The sequence below is a fragment of the Sminthopsis crassicaudata genome, chromosome 2, assembly GCF_048593235.1.
Source record: "Sminthopsis crassicaudata isolate SCR6 chromosome 2, ASM4859323v1, whole genome shotgun sequence".
Lineage (NCBI taxonomy): Eukaryota > Metazoa > Chordata > Mammalia > Dasyuromorphia > Dasyuridae > Sminthopsis > Sminthopsis crassicaudata.
Window position 1 is genome coordinate 353,469,630 of NC_133618.1, and position 19,196 is coordinate 353,488,825.

A 19,196-nucleotide genomic window follows, 5' to 3' on the forward strand; every position below is an offset into this window, starting at 1 on the left:
GAAAGTGAAATCCAGGTCTCTCCATATTTTTCTAACTACATCAACTTGTACCTGCTACTTTTTACTTTGCTCCTGTTATTTTAATCTATTACCCTCAAGGATTTCTTCCCCTATCCTCCACACTTTCCTTTCCCTTTTGTTCCCTTTATCCCATTTCTGTTCATCTAAAAACCATATCCTATTCCCATTAATCTACATATTCTTCTATTATCCTCTCTCCATCCTATTCACTCACATTTTTAAAACAAATTGCAAAAACTTTTATTTCTTTCTAAATGTATATGTTCTCTCTTTAACCCAAATCTCATGTATGGATCTCTTCATTATCCCCTCCCTTCCACTCCTTATCCCCAAACCTTATTTCTTTCTGAATTTAAAAAGCCTTTATGCCTTTCTCTCTCTGTCTCTCCCTCTTTCTGTCTGTTTTTCTTTATATATAATATATGTGTATGTGTGTACATATGTATGTATTTTAAGTAATGTACTTTCTTTATTGTTCCCTCTCTAATCCATTCCTAATGAGAGTAGGGTTTGAGAACTACCAACTCTCCTTCCCTATCTAATTCTTCTGCATCAGTTTTTCCTCTGGTACTTCATTTGTCTAAGATAATTATTCTTTTTACTTTTTTCTATATGGTTTTGCTTTTTAGAATCACATAGTCCTCAGCTCTACTCCATTCTTTCTTTTGAACTATCCAGTTACTAATGACAATTTTAGATAAATAGTTTACATTCTCATATATAAAACACAGTTTGAAATTGAGTCCATTGTAATTAGTTTTTGATGTTTGCCTTGTATTTTTCTTAGCTATTGTATGTGAAATTTTCTGTTAAGTTCTGATCTTGCAACAAAATCCTGAAAGTCTGTAGCAATTTATTGAATGTATTTTTTTTTTAATTCAGTATTATACTTAACTTTGATGGATGTGACATTTTCGGCTGCAACCTTAGCTCTTTTGCTTTTATACACACATACACACACACACACACACACACACACACACACGTATGCACTCGTGCCCCCGTATGTGTTGTGTTTGTGGTTTAAGACTTGCAGTCTTAATGTAGCTGCTGCTAGGTCTTGTGTGATTCTAATTGTGGCTCTGCTATATTTGAATTGGTTTTTTCTTGATTTTGCTTATGATATTTTCTCCTTGACATGGGGGTTTCAGAATTTATTTATGATATTCCTGTAGATTTTCCTCATATAATATCTTTTAAGTGGTGATCAATGTATTTTTTTCTACTTCTACTTTCCTATCATTCTAATATTTCAGAAAATTTTTCTTTATTTTTTGTATTATTGTATCAGGATTATTTTTTTTTTCTATCCTCCAGCTCAGTTATTCTTATGTTTCCAATTCTCTTCTATTTTTCATATTTTAATATTTTTATTCCTTATTTACTTTGCTGTCTTCCCCTTGCCTAATTGTAATTATTTTTCTTTCTCTCCCTATCCTCCACCCCCATTCTAAATTTCAAGAAAATTGTTTTCTTCCTTAAGATTCTGGATCTTTTCCAGTTGGTTGACTTTATTTTCATAATATGACTTTTTTTCTTGGATTAAAAATTTTTTTTTCCTTCAATCTCATTTGATTTTTAAAGTCTTTTTTTTGAGCATTTATATTAGTTCACCTAGCAATCTAGGAAGATCTGTATTTTGCATCTGGCTGTGTGATATTGGGCAAGTTACTTAAATGCTGTTTTTCTCAATCTCAATTGTAGAGTTGGGACAACAATAACATCTGTCTTTTAAGGTTGTGAGGAGAAAATAAAATATTGGTCAAGTGTATATGTAGCACACAGTTCTTGAAACTTTTACAAATAAGATTTTACTTATAAATATACTTCCATATTGTGATTGAGTTGATTTCTTTGGGTGCCCACATTATATTGTTGATTTGTATTGCACTTATATCTTTTTTGTAGTTTAGTTATGCCTCCCCATAGTATACTTAAACTCAGGTATAGGATTTTATGTTTATCTCTGTCAAATTTTATTCATCTTGTTAGGGCTCATTGTTCTAAACTGTGTAGGGACTATGTAGTTTTTCATTTTTTTATCTTTACAGCTTAGTGTTACCAATATAAATGTTGAGTTATTCTTGCATTGAATAGGATAACTTGTATGTAATTGAGAAAATACAAGTTTTGGAGTTAAGAGAACCCTATTGTGTGTGTAGTCAGTTAACTTATATGAACTTCAGTGTCCTCTTTTGTAAAATTAGGACAGTTAATAATAAAAATGCCACTTTGCTGGATTGTCATGGGATAGTGTAGATAAAGTGCTTTGCAAAAGTTAAAGCACTCTGTAGTAGATAATAGTCAAGAAATTGACATTCCCCTCTAAACAACTTTAAAATAATGCTCCAAATGATATTCTGAAGCAGCAGAGCCCACAAAAGGTTGGGATTACATATTTTTTCCAGTCCAAGCCAACTTAGGAGATCAGAAAAAGAAATCTGTGACATTTGGGCAGGATCTGACCTGGAACCCATTTAATGTCAACACTAGATGTGGGGATTGGAAGGAGGTATAACATTGCAACTGAAGCTTTGGGACTCTCAGCCCAGGATTGGTAAGGTAGTTCAACAATTATCATAAAGAGATGACAGGGAACTCTTGTTAGCAGTTATCCTATGTAGAATAAAAAAAATGCTTTTTGGCAGCTTTATTATCCGTTACCCATCTGAAGAGCAGTAGTATTTGCAGTTGCAAAGGAATAGGCACTCTTAAGAAGCAGTATTATTTTCATGTCAAAGGACCTAAGACCTTAAGGTGCAGTATCATTTTCATCCCAATGGATGACTACATCATGACTACATCTCTTCTTGGGTCATATCATATTGAAAAAAACAAAATCTTTCAAAATCCCTAGAACTAGCTCTGAAATCAGCATTTTTAAAAAGCCTGAACCTTGGGACAGCCCTTTACCCCCAGTCCCAAGTGAAAAGAGCCCAACTTTAGCATAAACTTCAAAGTCAAGAAACAGGCTGGAAAAAATAAGTAAACAATAACAAAAGAACTTGATCAGAAAAAGCTACTATGGTGGCAGGGAAGGCCAAAACTTAAACTCAGAAGAAGGAAGCAGTGTCAAAACAGTTACAAAGTTTCACAGGAAAGTGATTCCAAAAATTTTGGAAGGTAAAAAATAATTTCAAAAATCAAAGAGTACTAAGAGGAAAAATTGGGGAAGAAATAAAGACTGTGAAAGACAATGAATAGTTTGGTAAAAAGGGACAAAAAACATTGATAAAATAACATTTTAAAAACAGGTTTGCTCAAATGGAAAAAAGTACAAAATTCACTTATGAAAATAATTCCTTAAAAGGTAGAATTGGACAAATGAAAAAGAAGTCTAAAAGCTCACTAAAGAAAAGAATTCCTTACAAATTAGAACTGGACAATGGGAAGTTGATGACTCCACAAGATATCAAGAAACAATAAAAGAAAGTCAAAAGAATGAAAAAAAGAAGAAATTTTGAAATATCTCATCAGAAAAACAACTGACAAAAAAAGATAAAAAAGAAATAATTTAAGAATTATTGGACTACCTGAAAATTACAATCAACAAAAAACCTAGACATATTTCAAGAAATTAGAAAGGTGAAGGGGATTCTGGTAAGAGGACAAAGTAAGTTGATAAAATTTCAAGCTCTCCAGATTTCCCCCACAAATAGAACAAATTTGTACCTCAGGGCAAACATAGACTGGTGAAAAATCAAGAAGACTTGGGGCAGAACAGGAATCCTCCTGATACAACAGGAGAAGATCTGAAGAACCACCCCAGACTGGGGATTAGTCTGTCTGAAGTGCAAATACCCTCCAGACTAACTTCTCAGAAACATCTAGTTGAGACCCCTTGGACTAGAGAAGTGTGACTGGAACCTCAGAAGGAACCACTGAGACTTTCACCTAGGGCTTTGTCTTCTGATTTGAGTTCAGGAAGACTGAGTGAACCTTGGCTAATTGGGAAGGCCAAATTCAATTGTGCTACTGAGATGTGGCCCAGGGCTAAAAGGAACCAGGAAACCCATGAGTGCACAGGGGGGCAGAGACTCTACTGGCTCTGGGTGCTTACAAGAGGAGGAATTCTTGGTTTGGGGTTCCTGATTAGAGGGAAGAACTGTGGTTCTTCCTGTGGAAAGATGTAGAACCATTTTCCTCCCCCTTTTTCCCCAACAAGGATTAGAGCGGCTTATACTAATACCGCTTATTTAAAAAAAAAAAAAAAAATGAACTGGCAAAGAAGAAAGAACCCTAGTATTAAAACATATTATGGGAATAGAGAAGACCAAGAGTTGTTCTTGAGAGGAGGAGATTTTAGTAAAAAAAAAGCTTCTACCCCAAAGAGTGACATGAAATGACTCCCTGCCCAGAAAGAATTTATAGAACTCAAAAAAGTATTTAAAAATGTGAGACATTGAGGAAAAACTAAATTAAAATAAAATAAAAACCATTCAAGAAAAACAAGAAGATTATGAAAAAACTAGAAAAGGAGTTATAGAGTCTCAAAGATGAAAATCATTCTTTGAAAATTAGAATTGGGTTATCAAAATATGCATACCCTTTGATCCAACAGTGTTTTGACTGGGATTATATACCAAAGAGATCTTACAGAAGGTAAAGGAACCCACATGTGCAAAAATGTTTGTGGCAACCCTTTTTGTAGTGGCAAGAATCTGGAAACTGAGTGGATGCCCATCAGTTGGAGAATGGCTGAATAAGTTGTGTTATATGAATGGTATGGAATATTATTGTTCTGTAAGAAATGATCAGCAGGATGAGGCCTGGAGAGACTTACTTACACATTAACAATTTCTACTAAGTGAAATGAGCAGAACCAGGAGATTATTATACACAGCAATAGCAAGATTATACCATGGACGTGGTTCTTCTCAACAATGAGATGATTCAGGCCAGTTCCAATGATCTTGTAAAAAAAAAAAAAAAAAATAGAATTAGGCAAGGGGAGGATAGTGAAGCTATGAGAGACTAAGAAGTAACAGATTATAAAGAATGAGAAAATAGAACAGAATATGAAACATAAGAAAATGGCAGATCTGGAGACAGATCAAAAAGAAAAAATATAAGAATAATTGGGCTGCCAGAAAGTTGTGAGCAAAAAGAAAACCTTGACATAATAATCTAGAAAATAATCCAAGAAAAATTGTTTTGAAGTGATAGAACATCAAGGGAAAGTAGAAATAGAAAAAAATCCACTGATCACCACCTCAAAGAGATCCTTAGTGGAAAACACAGGATATTATTGCCAAATTCAAACCCCAAATCAAGAGAAAATTTTGCAAGAAAAAAGAAAAAAGAAATTCATATATACTGGATTTACAATTAGAATTGTATAATAAGCAGCTACAATAAAAGACCACAAAAAGATCAAAAGAACTAGCCTGTGGCCAAAAATATATGTAGCAAAATTATCTATAATTTTGAATGCAAAAAAAAAAAAAAAAAAAAAAAAAAAAAAGGATACTCAATGAACTTGAAGATTTTCAGGACTTTCAGCCAAACCAAAACTTAACAGAAAATTTAACATATAAGAGCCAATATAAAAGATCACTCTTAAAGAACTTAATATGGACAAACTATTTAAACATGAATAAATCTTTTCTTCATTATAGCTTGTTTGGCAGTAGAATGGCCTGGGAAGATGAAAGGGGAAAAAAAGAATAAAAGTATAAAATTTAAAAAAGGTGCACCACAGAGAATCAAAGAACAATTTACAAGGAAGTAAAGAAAAATGGATATTTATGAATATTTCTTCTATACACACAAGCACACACACACATACACACTTTTTTGATCCGATAATCTGTTATATATTTTGAATCCTCCCTGATGTTCTGCTGAGCACATGGCAACATTCTCTCTTGTTTTGCTTTATTTTTTTTCTGTTTTTCTTTTCTTTCTTTTTTTTTTTTTTTTTTTTTTTGTAAAATAAATTTAAAAAGAAAGAAAGAAATTAGAAAGAGAAAAACTGCCCTGATATTCTGGAACCAAAGAGTCAAATAAAAATTTAAAGAATCTACTGAACACCTCCTGAAAAAGCTCCCAGAATGGAAACTCTATTATCATAGTCAATTCCAACTTCATTTAAAAAATAAATAAATAATTTTTAAGCATACAGAAATAAACCATTGAGGGCAGAGCCAAGGTGTGGAGTAGAGGCAGGGACTCTCCCTAGCTGCCCCCAAACCCCTTCAAATAACCTTTAAATAATGACTGAACTAATTTTAGAGCATCAGAACCCACAAGAACATGGAGTAAAACAATTTTCCAGTCTAGGACAGCAGGAAAGGTCTATTGTACCAGTGTAAGATTGGAAAGCAGTTTGGCTTAGGCCATGTAAGCACAACCCTGGCCCCAGCAAACCAGGAAGACATCTTGGGGCGATTGAATCAGTGGCAGCAGTGGCAGTTTCTAGACCTCTCAGCTCATAGACACCAAGTCTGACTTGGAAGGTCAAAAAGAATAGTTCTGTTGCACCAGACTGAGAGAGAAGCACAGCTCCGTGCAGGCCATGCCAGCACAGCCCCAGTCTGAGTCCCAACAAACCACAAACAAGCACTGGGGGCCACTGAATCAACAGCAATAGCAGCAATAGTGGTCTCAATCCCCAGTGGTAAGGGGGTCAAATAGCTGTTCAGAGGATATTATAGGGGTCTATTTTATAGTAAGACAGGATTGTGTTGCTTTGTTCATACTCAAATCCAGTTTGCAGTTCTGAACTGGAAAATTGTAGTTCTTAGAGTAAGGAAGAGCACTGGCATTCTAGAAGAGCCACAGTGGAGGAGCGACTTTCCTCCTCATTCCAGGGCACAGAAGAGTGCTTGTTCACAGACCAAAAGAGTAGTAAACACATTTTTTGGATCGTAACAATTTGGAAAAACTGAAAACTTAACAGGTTTCTAAAAAGAAAAGAGCTGCACACAACCCATGAAGTATATCCTCTACTCTGGAAACAGAGCCCTACTTTATTTTTATTTTCTTTTATAGCTTTTTATTTACAAGATATATGCATGAGTAATTTTTCAGCATTGACCTTTGCAACCTTTTGTTCCAATTTTTCCCCTCCTTCCCCCTACCCCATACAGTTATTTTTCTGAACAAGAAGAATCAGACTTTGAGATAATGTACAATTAAACTGTGAAGGAAATAAAAAATGCAAGCAGACAAAAACAGATTGGAAATGTTATGTAGTGTTTCACACTCATTTCCCAGAGTTCTTTCACTGGTATAACTGGTTCTATTCATTATTGAACAAATGGAACTGATTTGGTTCATCTCATTATTGAAGAGAGCCACTCCATCAGAATTGATCATCATATAGTATTGTTGTTGAATACTGGTCCTGCTCATTTCACTCAGCATCAGTTCATGTAAGTCTCAGAGCCTTACTTTAACCAAGAGTTAAAAGCTGAATAACAGATTGGGGGAATGGGCAAATAACAGAAAAAGATTCTGATCATAGAAAGTTATTGTGATGACAAGGAAGATCAAAACACTCAGTAGAATATAACAAAATCAAAGCTCCTATACCCAAAGCCTCCAAGAAAAATAAGAATTTGTCTCAAGCCAGCAAAGAATTCAAAAGAGATTTTTGGGAAGAAACCATTAAAATATCAGAGTCAGAATTGTATAAGATTTTGTAACTTCCACATTAAAGACATGAAGAGCTTGGAATATGATATTCCAGAGGGCAAAGCAGGTAGATTACAACCAAGTATACCCAGCAAAACTCAGCATAATTCATCAGTGGAAAAAATGAACTTTTAATAAAATAGAGGAAGACATTCCTGCTTGGACTTTGCTGATGAAAAGACCAGAGAGGAATATGTCTGATACATAAAAAGGTAAACATGAAAGGAATTAATAAAGTTAAATTATTTACATTTCTGTTTGGGAAGATGATACATGTAACTCCTAAAACCTTTATCATAATTAGGGCAGGCAGGACTCTACATAGTGTGGGGTCCAATATTATCCAGTTTGTAAGAAAAAACACTTGAGACCAAGCTTCAACCCAGTAACTATTCAGAGGACCAGACTCTTTTGATAAGTGAAACCTCCAATTCTTTTGATCTGAAATGCCTCTTTTTCCCAGGGCCTTATTTTTATAAGATTTGATATCCAGACATTCAGAAGAGATAAAATAAAATATTTTATTGATTGAGCTCTTGATCCTCTAAGAAAGCCAGGAATTTGATTTAGCATGAATAGTCACAGGATACTCAAGGCAAGCGGCATTTTTGCCAATTTATAAATAACCGTAAGATGGACCCCTCCTTGTGCTGCACAAGAAGGTAGTTAAGAGATAACAAAAACAAAATGGGAAATTTTTTTCTTTCTTTTTTTCCAAGACCAGAGGCAAAGATTTTATTATTAGGTTTTAGACTGGAGGTCTACGTCCTAAAGGGGAGTTTTAGTGATTAACCAGGAAAGATTGCAGCCAAATTGCTTAGTGGAACTCATTATTAAACAGGAAGAAAACTCTGAAAGGTAGCCAAAGTGAACTTACAAATCTGCAAATAATTGAAGATAACCCTAAAATGAGGAAAAATTTTCATATCAAGTCAAGATATCCCACCTATGCTGGGTTTGATCACACATTGATTATCCAAAAGGTTGGAGTCAGCATTCTTGTGATTAGAAAAATGAACTTTATAACAAGTTAATGACCATTAAACAGTGAACGTATAACTTATAGTTTAAGATTTGAGGCTTATTATAAGAAACTATCTTATCTAGTTATCCCTAGATAAAATATATGTAAAATATTGATATATGTAATTTTTGTATTAATATTAGGTTAACTACATTTACTAAATACATTAAATGCATTTGAATCTCACTTTCATTTGACTTAGTTCAAAGAAGAAAGAATATATATGTGCGTGTGTGTGTGTGTGTGTGTGTGTGTGTGTATAGATATAGATATAGATATAGATTAAAGAAGGCACTGGTCAAAAGCTAAACAGATTTTTGAGTACATGACTAATATGAAGTATGTCTGGTGTGACTTTACATGTGTAATTGATATCAGATCGCTTGCCTTCTCAATGGATGTAGTAGGAATGGGAGAGAGGGAGAAAATTTGGAGCTCAAAATGGAAAAAAAAATAAAAATAATAAATAAACCTCCTAAATACCCATAAAAGTTTAAAGCATATAAATGCTTAATAAAGCATACACATGTAAATGTTGTCTTGTTATAACCATCATTAAGACCAAATTAATTCATTTAGCCAGTATTTATTGAAGGCCTTTTTGTACTCTGATGATGCCAGGAAAAAGGATAATGCAGGCTCTCTGACCTTAAAAGACTGACATTCTAACTAGGTAGAGAAGATATAAACATATTAAAAAATGAATGATAAAGGGAGAGTTAGATTATCACAATTTGGAAGTCATCTAATATAAATTTAGTTGGTAAACACTCTTTCATTTCAATCAGTAGAATTATTTCTTTCTTGTTCTTTTAAACATACCCAGAAAAAGTTGCCCAAGAAAAATTTGAACTTGAGTGATGCTGTGTTTTGGTGATAATTTTCTATTATTTGAAAGCAGTCCTTGATTTTAGAGCTATAATTTAAGAGGGGTAAAGGGAAGGCTCACATTTTCTTTTCTTTATTTTATTTTATTTTATTTTTTGATATTTTCTTTTGTCACTAGAGTAAGTTATCTAGTAATAATGGTATATCTTAAATTGAATAAATAAAAATTTGAAGAAGGTGAAAATAGGGAAATGTAGAATGTGGCATGTAGCAAAAGAATTGATAGCTTTAAAAAAATTAGGGACTGCTTTAAAAATACTTAAATGCAAAAACAGTGTTAAAAGGATAGGAAAAGGAACTAGGATTTGATCTGGGTTTGGGAAAAAGGTCTGGGTCTGTAAAAAACAGGAGCATAACATTATATTGGGAATGCATTAGAAGTAACTCAGGCAAAAGCAGGAAAGAAGAATGCACATGGAACATGTGTGTTCTAGGAGATAGCATGGTTTAATGCAGTCTTCAACTTTTTTGGCTCAGGATCTCTCTACATTTTAAAAAATCAAGGACTTTCCCACTTTGACTCTCTTCCAAAGAGCTTTTGTTATATTTATTTCCTAAAATGTACTGGTATATTTCTAACAACTGGCTTCTTGGGGGGGGGGGGGATATTTGTCTGGATTAATTTTGAATAATCTTTTAAGTTTAATATGCACTATTAAATTTTTTTTCATCCCTTTGTTCAACCTAATCAATCAGTAAAACAAGTCAAGGCCCATATGGATTTGTAGATTTGCCAGTCTCTGAGGTGTAAATGTTCATATTGAAAATTTAACAATTGACTCTTGCTAATAAGTATTTAGAACTCTTCTCTTCGTGTATTCTGTGTTCTGGCCAGGTGTATAGTACAGAATGATTAGTCTTGAAGTTCAGGGCTAGATTGGTGTGTGTCTCATGTGGGTGGAGATTTTGATGTCATTGAGAGGCAAAATATCAATAATTGATAGGATATTAGATTTGGAGTCACCCTAGATCATGAACCCATTTTGACCTTATCTTGGTGGATGCTATTAAGTGTGGATCCATGCCTAGTTTCTGCCATACTAACTTCCAATTTTCCCAGCAATTTTTGTCAAATAGTAAATTCTTATCCTAAAAGGATTTGTCAAACACTAGATTTGCTATACTTTTTGAATATTTTGTCCTGTGAACCTAATCTATTGCACTGATGAGCTAGTTTATTTCTTAGCCAATACCAAATGGTTTTGCTGACTGCTGCTTTATAATATAGGTTTAGATCAGGTACAGCTAGGCCATTTTCGTTTGATTTTTTTTTTTTTTTTTTCATTAGTTCCCTTGAAATTCTTGACTTTTTGGTCTTCCATATGAATTTTGTTGTTATTTTTCCTAGGTCATTAAAATAGTTTCTTGGGAGTCTGATTGGTATAGCACTAAATAAATAGATTAGTTTAGGTAGTATTGTCATCTTTATTATATTCATTTAGCCTATCCAAGAGCACTTAATATTTTTCCAATTGTTTAGATCTGACTTTGTGTGGAAAGTGTTTTGTAGTTTTGCTCATATAGTTCCTGACTTTCCTTTGGTAGATAGATTCCCAAGTATTTTATACTATCGATAGTTATTTTAAATGGACTTTCTCTTTGTATCTCTTGATGTTGAATTTTGTTAGTGAGGTATAAAAATGCTGAGGATTTAAGTGGATTTATTTTGTATCCTGCAACTTTGATAAAGTTTTAGATTACTTCTATTAGCTTTTTAGTAGAATCTCTGCGGTTATCTAAGTATACCATCATATCATCTACAAAGAGTGATAATTTGGTTTCCTTACCTACTCTAATTCCTTTAATCTCTTTTTCATCTCTTATTGCTGAAGCTAGCATTTCTAATACAATATTGAACAGTAATGGTGATAGTGAACAATCTTGTTTCACTCCTGACTTTACTGGGAATGGTTCCAGTTTATCAGCATTACATATAATGCTTAATTAGTTTTAAATAGATGCTACTGACTAAAGTCCATTTATTCCTATACTCTCTAAGGTTTTTAATAGGAATGGATGTTGGATTTTATCAAATGCTTGTTCTACATCTATTTAGATGATCATATGATTTTTATTAATTTGGTTATTGATATAGTCAATTATGTTAATAGTTTTCCTAATATTGAACCAGCCCTGCATTCCTGGTACAAATCCTACTTGATCATGGTATATTATCCTGGAGATGATTTTCTGTAATCTTTTTGCTAGTACTTTATTTAAGATTTTTGCATCAATGTTCATTAGAAAGTTGGTCTATAATTTTCTTTCTTTTGTTTTCATCATAACTGGTTTAGATATCAGTACCATATCTGTGTCATAAAAGGAATTTGGTAGGACTCCTTCAGTTCCTATTTTTTCAAATAGTTTATATAGCATTGGAGCTAATTGTTTTTTAAATGTTTGGTAGAATTCACATGCAAATCCATCTGGTCCTGGGGATTTTTTCTTAGGGAGTTGACTAATAACTTGTTCTATTTCTTTTTCTAAGATGGTATTATTTAACCAATTTACTTCTTCCTCTGTTAATCTGGGCAAGCTATATTTTTTAAGATATTCATCCATTTCTTTTAAGTTATCAAATTTATTGGCATAAAGTTGAGCAAAGTAACTCCTAATTATTGCTCTAATTTCCTCTTCATTAGTGGCAAGTTCTCCCTTTTCATTTTTAAAATTTGATTTTCCTCTTTTCTTTTTCTAATCAAATTTACTAAGGGTTTATATATTTTGTTGGGTTTTTTTTTTCTATAGAACCAACTTAGCTTTATTCATTAATTTAATAGTTTTTTTTTTTTTTTTGTTATGTTTTGTTTTTTTACTTTTAATTTTATTAATCTCTCCTTTTATTTTTAGAATTTCATGTTTAGAGTTTGGGAGTTTTTAATTTCTTTTTCTAGCTTTTTTAGTTGCATGCCTAATTCATTGATTTTCTCTTTCTCTATTTTATCCAAGTAGACCTCTAGAGATATAAAATTTCCCCTTATTACCGCTTTGATTGCATCCCGCACATTTTGGTATGACATCTAATTATTGTCATTCTCTTGGGTGAAATTATTGTGTCTATGATTTGCTGTTTTACCCAGTCATTCTTTAGGATAATTTTATTTAGTTTCCAATTACTTTTTGGTCTGTTTTCCCCTGGCTTTTTATTGAATGTAAATTTTATTGCATCATAATCTGAAAAGGATGCATTTACTATTTCTATCTTTCTACATTTGAATTTGAAGTCTTTGTGTCCTAATATATGGTCAGTTTTTGTATAGGTTCCATGTACTGCTAAGAAGAAAGTATATTCCTTTCTGTCTCCATTCAGTTTTCTCCAAAGATCTGTCATACCTAACTTTCTAATATTCTATTTACCTCTTTAACTTCTTTCTTGTTTGTTTTGTAGTTTGATTTATCTAATTCTGAGAGTGCAAGGTTGAAATCTCCCACTGTTATAGCTGTCTGTTTCTTCTTGCAGCTCTCTTAACTTCTGCTTTAAGAATTTAGGTGCTACACCACTTGGCGCATATATGTTTAATATTGACATTGCTTTATTATGTATGCTACCCTTTTAGCAAGATATAGTTTCCATCCTTATCTCTTTTAATGAGATCAATTTTTGCTTTTGCTTGATCTGAGATCAGATATAGTACCTCCACTTTTCCTTTTTTTCTGGTACAATTTCTTTTCCACCTCTAGTTTCTTTTTTATATTATAACAGTAAAGCCTTGTATTCTTTATGCATACTCATAACAGAAATATAGTACCCAAGGTTTCTTTTTACCTTTTTATGTTTCTTTTGAGTCCTATATTTGGAGGTCAAATTTTTTGTTTAGTTCAAGCTTTTTCATCAGAAATAGGTGGAATTCACCCTGCTTTTTTGACTTCCTCTGAAGCATAGTAGATTATGTTCTAGCTTTTTACCTTTACTCTGTATGTATCGCCTTGCTTCATGTGTGTTTCATGGAAACAACATATTGTAGGATTCTGACTTTTAATCCAGTTTGCTATTCAACTCTGCTTTATGGAGGAGTTTGCCCCATTCACATTTATAATTATAATTACTAATTCTATATTTTCTACCACCTTGTTAACCCCAGATTATGCTTTTCTCTTTCCTTTCCTCCCTCCCCAGTATTAAACTTGGGAGCATCATTTGCCTCATGCAGCCCTCCCTCTTTAGGATCTCTCTCCCCCCTTAGAGTCCTTCCCCTTTTCTTAAGCCTTTCCCTTACAATTTCTGTATTCCCTTATATTTAGCTTTCTCCTTCCCTTTTCACTTTTCCCCTCCCACTTTTGAATGAGGTGGGAGAAGTTTCTGTGTAAATCAAATTTGTCTAATATTTTCTCTTTGAGCCAGTTCTGATGAGAGTAAGATTCACACTATATTCATTCCCTTCCCTTCTTTCCCTCAGGTATAATAGGTTTCCTTTGCCTCTAAGTCAGATATAGTACCTCCACTTTTCCTTTTTTTCTGGTACAATTTCTTTTCCACCTCTAGTTTCTTTTTTATATTATAACAGTAAAGCCTTGTATTCTTTATGCATACTCATAACAGAAATATAGTACCCAAGGTTTCTTTTTACCTTTTTATGTTTCTTTTGAGTCCTATATTTGGAGGTCAAATTTTTTGTTTAGTTCAAGCTTTTTCATGAGAAATAGGTGGAATTCACCTATTTTTCCCTTGGTCTGATAGTTCTGCAATTTAGGCACAATATTTCTTGGGGTTTTGATTTTGGAATCTCTTTTAGTAGGTGATGGATGCATTCTTTCATTGTCTATCTTACCTTCTGTTTCCATAACATCTGGGTCTGGGCAGTTCTCTTTGATGATTTCCTGAAAAATGGTGTCTAACCCCTTTTTTCATCATGATTTTCAGGAAGTCCAATGATCTTCAGATTATCTCTCCTAGATCTATTTTCTGGGTCTGATGTTAGGTATTTAACATTTTTTCTATTTTTTTTTCTTTTTTGTTGTTGTTTTGTTTTGCTTTGCTTTGCTTAACTGATTCTTGGTGTCTCCTTGAGTCATTCATTTCCATTTGTTTAATTCTGATTTTTAATGAATTATTTTCTTTATTTAGTTTTTTTATTTGTTTTTGTAATTGCTTAATTGAGTTTTTAAATAAGTTGTTTTGTACTATGGAATTTTTTTCCATTTTGCCAATTTTATTTTTTAGAGAGCTATTTTTTTTCTTCCAATTCACTAATTCCGTTTTTCAGGGAGTTGATTTCTTTATCCACTCTATATTTTAATGAGCAACACTGATTTATCCAGACCCTTTTGCAAATCTTCCCTTTCCCCATTTTTCTTCTAGCTCTCTTTTAAGAGCCTTTTAAATTTCTTCTCTGAGAGCCTTGTGTGATGGGGACCAGGTTATATCACTATTTGGGGCTTGATCTGGAGACAATATGCTTGTAGTCTCCTCAGGATTTGAAATCTGCTCTCTTTCAGTATAGAAGCTATCTATCATTAGAGCCAGCTTTGCTTTTTTACTTATTTTGTCAAAACAAAACAAAAACCTGCAGTCTGCTTGGGGCAGTGTGGTGTTACCAAGCTTCCTCTACAGACAATAGGAAGTAGCAGTGAAGCAGTAGTGGGACAGCAATGGCTGTGCTGGGATCAGTTTCTGCCATGGGATTAGTGTGTACACTGTGGACAGTTTCTACACTGAGATCAGTGGTTGCACACTAAGATGGTGCAGAGTCCCTCCCAGTGCTGGGTGGCTATGGCCAGGGTCAGAGAGACTCTAGCATTTTGGGGTTATAGTTTTTACTTTTGTGTTTATGGCTTCTCTGCTGATCTCCTGGTTTGCTGCCAAAGCAAAATAGCTGACACTGGTAAATTTCTCCCCCAAATTTTCCACGGGCTGAGATCACACTGTACCCTCTTCTGGTGTGCTCAGCATGAGCTGTTTCCCATGCTCTTACTACCTACTTGCCTACGCCTGGCCTAGTTGTCCCTGTCTGCAAGCCAAAACAGATCTTTTATGGCGAATTTCGAGATTATCTTCTATTAGTAATGCGTTGTACTTCCAATATTTGTGGGTTTTTACTAAAGTTCTTACTAAGTGCTAAGTTGGTACTTAACAGTTCTCTAGTCCACACTTTTTGGTTCCCATCTTTAAGGGAAGTTTTACCCCTTTGAACTTGTGGGGAGGAGCTTAGATATTTAAGAGGAGAAAGTTCATTGGTTGAAGTATTTTTCCCACAAGCCCCTGAGTTATTCCATGCCCATTCTCTGGGAGGATAAAAGAAGAAGTTAAAGTCTGGAAAGTCAAGGAGAAGACGTCCTGTGGATTCGCAAGTCCAGCAATCCCATACTTTTGGAGGAGTCTCCTCTAGGCCAGAGTTGGGACGGTTCTCTGCAAGAAGAAGAGTCTGGCCGGGAGATTGAGTTGAGACAGCAGATCTCCTCCCAGAGAGCAATAGGCAGTTTCTGGAGACAACAGAACATTATAATTTGGCGCCCAACATGGGGCAAAGACTTTTGCTTATCCTGACAAGGACTTATTCTGAGCCCTTCAGAGGAGCTAGCCTGGACCTTCACAATTTGGCGCCCAAATAGGGACTTGAACCCTGGACCCTCAGCAGAATGAATTATTTGCTATCATTCTAGCTCTTACTTATTACTCAGGAGACGTAAATATAATTATAATTATAAATATAATTACTGATTCAGCCTATTCAGTAGGTGTAGTACAAAGAATTGCCACAGCCCAAATAAAATTTGCAGCCTCTAATATTTATCAGCTCTTTAAGGAACTTCAAGAGCAAGTGAGAAAGCATCCAGGCAAGATTTATATCTTGCATGTCCACTCACATAGTGGACTTCCAGGTCCTATTTTAGATGGAAATTCAAAGGCAGATAGCGTTTTAACTATGTTAGCCAGTACTCCTTTATTTCAGGAAGCACAAGAATCTCATTCTAAATATCATCAAGCTGCTCAAGCTTTACATTTACAATTTGGAATAACAAGAGAGGAGCTAGAAGCATAGTAAAAAGCTGTACAGCTTGCCTTCCTTTCCACGCTCCTACACTCCCTCCAGGGAAGAATCCTCGTGGTTTGAGACCCAATGAAATCTGGCAAATGGATGTGACCCATTATAAATCTTTTGGTCGTCTGTCTTTTATCCACGTGGTGATAGATACCTTTTCAGGATTCACTTTTGCAGTGCCAACAGCAAAAGAGACAGACTGAGTGGTCACTGAATTCCTTATCCAAGCATTTGCAATTATGGGTGTGCCACAAGAAATAAAAACAGATAATGGACCTCCATATTCTTCTAAACATTTTACACACTTTTATGTGCAGTATAAGATTTTACACACTACTGGAATACCTTTTAATCCGCAAGGTCAGGCAATAATAGAGAGAAGAAACAGAGATATTTCATTCCTCCAAAAACAAAAGAAAGGGGCAGCCACAGGTAACCCTAGGGAACTTCTAAATTTAGTTCTCTGTATCATTAATTTTCTAATTTTTGACAAAGATGCACTGGCTCCAGCAGACAGGTTTTATAACCCACCAGAAAGGCAGTGTCCAGTGCAAGCAGCTCCACTGTCCTTAGATAATTGCCAGGTGATGTGGAGAGACGCAGAAAGTGGTGAATGGAAGGGACCAGGTTAACTGCCTGGGGGAGGGGGTTTGCTTGTATTTCTTCAGATGGAGAAGGAATCAGATGGGTGCCAACAAGTCATCAGAGAGAGCCTTGTCCATCAGAGAGAGACAGAAAAAGAGAAAGTCCTCAAAACAAAGGAGAAAAATCTAAGAAATATCTGACACTGAAAGAGCATGGGTAATAAAAAGACTGTTAAAGAACTTTAAAATCAGCCAGAATCATTGGATTTTCTAACACAAGATGAGACTAATGGACTTATATACATTTATAAATTCTCAACTTATGATTATTTGATTATGTTATTTGTTACATACTTCTGGCATGTATTATGTTACTATGTGCTTATGTAATTTATGTAATTATGTGTAATACCTCCCATATTAATGGATTTATGTTTCAAGATCATGACCACCCTATGTTCTAAATCAAAAGAAAGGGGGAGATGTTAGGTTCTTACTAAGTGCTAGGTCGGTACTTAACAATTCTCTAGTCCACACTTTTTGGTTCTGGTCTTTAAGGGGAGTTTTACCCCTTTGAACTTCTGGGGAGGAGCTTACATGTTTAAGAGGAGCAAGTTCATTGGTTGAAGTATTTTTCCCAAAAGCCCCTGAGTTATTCCACACCCATTCTCTGGGAGGATAAAAGAAGTTAGAGTCTGGAAAGTCAGTTCTGGATTGGGTCAAGGAGAATACGTCTTGTGGATTCGCAAGTCCAGCAATCCCATACTTTTGGAGGAGTCTTCTCTAGGCCAGAATTGGGACGGCTCTCTACAAGAAGAAGAGTTTGGCCAGGAGATTGAGTTGAGACAGCAGATCTCCTCCCAGAGAGCAATAGGCAGTTTCTGGAGACAATAGAACATTACAGGTTTTGAGAGTCAAGCACTAATTCTGAGGCTGTTTCATAAAAAAGTAGTCTGAGGGTAAGGGAGAGCTTAGATAGATGTGTGTGTTCTCTCCACCATCTTGTCCCTAAATTGATATTAATATTCCATTGAACCACAGTGACTTTTCCAAACTTTTTGAGCCTCTCACAGCTCCCCCGTTGCCAAGAAAATCCTTGTGACTCACAAAGAGTAGGACATAACTGAAATGACTAACAATGAAGGATTAAACCCATTAATTTTTGTTACATGCAATGTTTTGGGAGCATCTCAGTGGTACAGTAGATAAAGTTCTAGGCCTAAAGTCAAGAAGACTCTTTCTAATTCAAATCTGACCTCTTATTAACCTTTTGACCCTGGCTGAACAACCTGTTTGCCTCTGTTTCTTCATCTTGTAAAATGAGCTGGAGAAGGAAATGACAAACTACTCTAGTATCCTTGCCAAGAAAACCCCAGAAGGGGTCATGAAGAATTACTTACAACAGAAAAGGACTAAACAAAAATCTATATGACATGGGTAAATGATTTAATATCCATGCATATTTTTCATTTGTAAAAATTTGAATTATGGCCTAGATTAGTTGTATCAAAGTCAAATAGAAACAGATGCCTGTGGACTATGTATTAACTTAGAAAACCACAAATTAACATTATGTATGTTTTGTTATATTTTGTATATTTTATTAAACATCTGCCTGTTACATTTTTATTTAATTCTTGAGCTTTGATTTTTATAGGTGGGTTGTCTACATAGGTATCCCTTAGGTATCTGACATCTGATATAGATGATGTATAAGGTTCTGTCTTACAACTCAAATCCTGCTGTCCTATGATTAAATTTAAAATTCTAGGAACTATGTTTAAACCACTTTGATTAGATTAGAGGGATTTAATTAAGGGGCTCAATGGTTCAAGAAGAAGCTAAAAAGATAGGGACTCTATTGTCAACCTTCAATTGTAGAGTGAAAAGTCTGCATTTTATTTTGTGTACAAATGCCTTCTAAATATTTAAAGAATAGAGGGTGAGGGATGGACTTAGAGTCTTTTAGAAACACTAGTATTTTAAGAGTTATGTGTGTCTCTCTGTGTGTATATGTATATATTAAGCAGATAGCATGTTGTAGAAAGAATATTGAAAGTT

At 34.4% G+C, this 19,196-nt stretch overlaps 1 protein-coding gene across 2 annotated transcripts in view; it reads left to right on the forward strand.

The window, feature by feature from the left end:
- Positions 1–19,196, forward strand: part of BRF1 (BRF1 general transcription factor IIIB subunit) — a 180,255-nt gene that overhangs the window by 10,523 nt on the left and 150,536 nt on the right. The window lies entirely within an intron of this gene.